Source organism: Zeus faber (assembly GCF_960531495.2).
Source record: "Zeus faber genome assembly, chromosome: 1".
Classification (NCBI taxonomy): domain Eukaryota; kingdom Metazoa; phylum Chordata; class Actinopteri; order Zeiformes; family Zeidae; genus Zeus; species Zeus faber.
The window spans coordinates 37,678,755-37,684,754 of record NC_137193.1 but is presented as its reverse complement, the minus strand read 5'-3'; positions in this window follow the sequence as shown (position 1 = coordinate 37,684,754).

Below are 6,000 nucleotides of genomic sequence, written 5' to 3'. Positions count from 1 at the left end.
TGTGTCTATTACAGACAGTTCATGGAGACACAGGTTCCTGTTAATCTGACACTGGTTACTGGGGGAGAACAAACGCTAATGCTGTGACTAGCCTGATAATCCCACTCACAACGAGATCCTGGATGCATGGACCACACGCGTAAACACACACACACACACACACACATACACACACACACACACACACACACACACACACACACACACACACACCCACACACACACTGTGCTATCAGACAGCATCAAAACTGCAAGTAAGATGGTCTGGAGTGTAAATCGATGAGAGACACTAAATAGCTTAACTGGTATGAATTGTTGTAATCTCGTATCTAAACAAGCCCCCCCCCCCAAAAAAAAACCTTTAAATTGGCAATTTAAAGATTAACAGTTGAAGTGATGGATTAGGAGGCTGTTTGAAGCACACAAACAGATTAAAGAATAGGGGGGTGATAAAGTCTCTTGGCAGAATAAAGTCAATAAAGAATATAATACAAACTCCAAAGTGGTTTTCACATTTTACGAAGGCGTTATTTATCATTTTGTTAGTGAAACGTCATATATGGGATGACATTTGATTAGAAAGCTCTATAAAGTGAATCTGGCACATAACAAATCAGTGCTGGGAGAATCAATTCAAATATAATACCAATACCAAGTCATTACAACTGCTACTATGACAATGACAAATAGTAATAACATAAAATATGGGTCTCTCAGCCTAATCAGCTGACATGACTAAAGTTATTAATTATTATTATTATTATTAGTAGTAGTAGTAGTATTATTATTATTATTATTATTATTAATAATAATAATAATGATAATAATAATAATAATAATAATAATAATAATAATAATAATAATAATAATAATAATAATTATTATTATTATTATTATTATTATTAATATAGCTGCAGGCAGCAATACCATCCAGTCCAGTTTATTTGTTTTGTTACAGGTTTTGTTACAAGAAATACATTTCATTTTATAAATATATAAATACATGTTAGTTGTAATTATTACTTGATTGTATTTTTCTGTTAATAACCTACAACTGGAAAATTCAGTTAAATAGATAACTTGTCTATATTGTAATGCAGACAACAATTTATGGATCTTAACATTAATTTGGCAGTCAATACACTTTCTGCCTTTTCATTAAAGTTTGTTAAGTTAAGGTGTATGAAAATGTTTATGCATGGCATTTATTTAGAGAAAATCATTTATTGTTTACTTTAAACTAAATATTTTCTTTGTTAAAACTTACCTTGTTGTATGTAAGTACATCTGGAGTCTCAGTGACGGCAGGTGACGTTGTGTCTCGTATAGGTTGATTATGATATATTCACGTAGGTTACGATAGCAGTTAAATTTACATAATTTAATTGTTGACATTTTTCCTTGGATTACATTTTCAATGAGTTACGTTTCCATGAAATCCAAAAAATGTTCTGGTTTTTCTGTGAGTAATTACCATTGTACAGTGTGATGTGGGGATGGGATGGTTTGCGCAGCCACAACTGACCTGGAGCTACAGTATGTGATTGGGATCAGGGTGGCTGCATACCTGTTGCTCGTTGGTTGGTCTAACAAGCAACAGGTTAAAACTCCCATTCCCATGCACACTCAGGATAGGAGCTGTTTCATGACATGTTCTATCTGCTCCTGGGCTAATTTCAGCCAGCCCACTCTACAATAAACCGGTGTTTACAATCCCCTGTCTTCTGTGTCCCTGTGCCAGAGGGCCCTGAAAATGCCACTTGGGTGGCATCTGGGGGCAAAACTGCCACACACGACTTCTATTTTCCGATGCCTCGCTGGATCTTAAACACCTCACTCAGTCATACATTTCAGTGGATTCCACCCAACTTGGTTTTTGTGGACTACTTTTTAGTGTATTTTTCATTAATCCGGCAAAATAATGGGGACTACGGAGACAAAATGTCAATCGAACAGATCTACTGAGATCAACCCGGTAAGAAGGTACATAAATACACACATAAATCGATAGTTTGGTAACGTCGAACCACTACAAAGTGACGGAGTCTACGCTGCACACTGGACATAGTAAATAATATGATGACATCATAAAGCATCTTACTGTAAATCTCATCTCGTTCATTTTGTTTACGAATAGTGACGTGTCAGTTAAGCAAGACCAGCTGAATATTTGGGATCAAATTTGGCCAGTTTTTCACTAATATCCGCTCCCAATGTGGATCAATTTGGATGAAACTTAAGCCACGAGATGCTTGTGACATACGTTTCAACGACACCTCAACCGTTTTCGTAGGTTCGGTCATTATTGTGTTTAAGATAGTTTTAGCCGGGTTGGAAATATTTTGTGAAACGCATTGGACCGCATATACAATACAGGCTGACCCCTAAAAATAATAATCAACATACATCAAAATATTTATAAACTCATTTATGACTTCATTACAGTGTGTTTAATAAATGACCAGGTAAATGCATATATGAATGTGTATGTGTGTCAGCATGTCTGAGCTGTGTCCATATCCATGATTAAACTAAATAAAATATGTGTAATGTACTATAATAAATTCCTGTGGAAAAATGGCTGCAATAAGTATGTCTGACCTGTGTATATGTGTAAGCCTGTGTGTGTGTGTGTGTGTGTGTGTGTGTGTGTGTGTGTGTGTGTGTGTGTGTGTGTGTGTGTGTGTGTGTGTGTGTGTGTGTGTGTGTGTGTGTGTGTGTGCGTGCGTGTGTGCGTGTGCGTGTGCGTGCGTGCTTGTGTGTGTAGAGAGTGAAGGACTCAGACGGGGGTGTGTGTGAGGTGAGATGTGTAAACCTGCTGCTTGTTACAGTGTTAGTCTGGATTAGAGTCTGGATTAGACATGTATATGTGCGATAAAACAGTCAGCGGCGCCACCAACCACCTCTCCATCTGTTTGCAGCGAATAGATTGATTTACATGCAGTTTTTACTTTACACAAATTATTGAAAAGAATTATTGTATTCTTCGCTTCAGAACCAAAATCGTGTATCTTTTTGTGTTTTTCTATGTCGTTCTTAAATTTTATTTCTGTTCACTTTTTCATCCTGAACACAATTTTTCAAAATGTTTTTTTTTTTTTAATACAGTAACGATCCCCTCTAACCAATCACTGACACACATGCCAAATCAGCCAAAACATTTAAAGATTCAAAGATAAAATAACCACAAGAACACTTTTGGCTTTAGTTGCTTGGAATGTGACTATATATGAATTTCTCAGCTGGTCTGTTGTAATTGCAGCACAGTATTGAGTCGTTCTGTCTTTTGACACAGGCCGTACGATCAGTGAAGCCCTGGTGTTTTTAGAAATGAATGTCAGAAAAAGAAAGGTATTAAACTAGAATACACAATAATATAAAGATTGTATTACCTTTTACAAAAAAGTAAAAACTCACTATACAAATTAGTTCATCATAATTTTGGTTTGTTTTAATCAGATTATGACAATGATGATGATAGACTAATGCTCCCTATAGTGGTCATAAATCACACTTTGTAACATGAAAGGGATACTGTCAATACCAGATCAATACCAATTTCATCCCTGTGTGTCAAGAACCAAGATAGCAACTGACTGCATGCCACACTGTGTTAGCACAATGCAAGGCTTCAGGTGGAATCAACTAGCCTAGCTCATGTGAAAATAGTTAAATACACCTTCCATCATCTCAAAAACCACATGTGTGGAAGCAAATTTCCCAAATAAGTGAAGTATCGCTGTAATTATAGTTGTGGACCCAATCGTTCTCCATCAAAAGTTGGTTTAACTTCACCGCTCTGCGAGGCCCGGAAGCCTTGGGGCATGAAGGTAAGATAATAGCTGTCTTCACAGGTATGTGGAGCTTATAAACGTTGGAAAGAAATTCAAGATTTCCTGAATAAGGTTCCCAGAATTACATTAACACATTTCTTTTGGGGCAGTAGCTGCGGGGTTAGGGTTAGGGTTAGGGTTAGGGTTAGGGTTAGGGTTAGGGTTAGGGTTAGGGTTAGGGTTAGGGTCTCTCTGCAGACTCTCTTCCTGATATTTGTCATATGCGAACCACATCACTTCCTGTGCAGCAATATTACTTCCTGCCAGTGTACTATCCAGTACAGTCTCAGTCTACGACACAGGGAATCCAAAGTGTCTCACTGTGTCTTGTCACGTTGCTGGTTTCATTTGGGCTTGGTGAGGACCATTCCACAGAGAGCCAGTCAGCAGAGTAGAATAAAATCACAGTGTGGATGGTGTAAAAAAGAAAAAGCCCAAACCTTAAAGAGGAGAAAAAAAAGGAGAATTGATCGCACGGGGGGGGGAGAGCAGTGGATGTGTTTTGCGTGAAGCATGAGGTAAGTTCCTCTGCGGTCACCGTCCCTTTGTCCCTCCGTCACACGAGAGGCCCTGTTGATTTAGCCACTAAGCTTTCCCCCGGAAACACGAACGATGGAGAGATAGAGGGCTAGAAATAGGAGAAGGGAGGATGGCGGCCTGATAAAAAGGGGAATAGCAACGGACAGATTCTGAAATAATAAAAAGCTGTTTCTCGATTTGTCTCGTTTTATGTGTAATTCACCTGCCACTTTCCGGCTGTGCAGTTGACAAAACCATCAACAAGTGTTTGGAAAAATGTAGAAATGCAGAATTCCCGCAAAGATCCCTGGAATCAACCGATCTGATTTTCTCTCAGTGTCAGCGTTTTGGTTTAAGTGTCAAACTCAGATTTGTGGATGTGTTATTGCTCTCTGATTCCTCATCGTTAAGACATTGTTAAGACAAAGAGAAGATTTAGGATTACTGAGTGCAGCTTTTAAGGAGAATCAAGAAACGCTTGCCAGGCGTTTCTCTCCTGGATAAACTTTTAAGACGGTGGAAAAACAAACTGTTACTAGGGCGATTTGAGCCCTTCTACGTTGGTGTGGAGAGGGTCTTTAATGTTTAAATCCCAGGAAAGTGCCTGTTTGGCTGTTGTTCTACTCTGTTGGTGATTTGGATGTTTCAATCAACTTTAACCACAACATCCTCACCATGAAATGCAACCACATGGCCATACTTTAAATTTGCGGTAAATCATTGGCTTTAAATTACTAGTATCGGATTACCAAGCCCAAATTACACTGTCAACATAATACAATACAGTGAGACTCTTTCCTGATTCTGAGTGTCTTGTGTACTGGCAGGAAGTAATACTGCTGCAAAGGAAGTGATGTGATTAAATACATGTATAAAAAAGATTGACTGTGAGAGGCGTGAATAGTGTCAACTGCTGAGACAAAAAATAATGCACACGTTTAGTTTTGCAAGAACTCTGGTCATTAATGTCGTATTTGTCCACATGTTTGGACTTGACGTTGCAGTAAATTGAGAAGCACGTGTGGTTTCAAAGGTGCTGTGTGAAATAAGACTGTCAGGAATCTGTGGAACAGCCTAAACGTTTTCCTTTGAGAGACAAAGCTGAAACGTTGAATTTTAAATGAAAGAGAAAATAACACAAAGCTCCAAATTATATAGTCCTCTACATTTGATTCTCAAAAATGAGATTGAAGTGTATTAAGTGTTTTTAACCATAGAAAATAAACTGCATTTATTTAGGGAGCCTACGGTGTCAGAAAACCTTCATTGCAGAAATGAATTGCAGTAAATAACTAAACATGCCAAAGTCATGTGACAGGTGGGGACAACATATTTTGGATAATTATATTTATCAGTAGAATTGTTGGAATCCACACTTCATATCCGCTGCATATAGGACTGACACGCAGTCACCTTTTGGGAGATTCAGGGTGTATAAGATGGTATTTACAGGCACCAAAGCTGCTTAATCTCGCTATATACACCGGCAATGAGGCCGGTTCAGTGACCGACACCGACCACCGCGTGGCGCTAAAGAGGCCGAGCCGTTAACCATCTGGGGCCAACACACACAACTTTGAAACTTCCCTGATCAAACCGAAAAGATATTGGTGGTGATGAGTCTATCAGGGCCGTCTGACATACAACA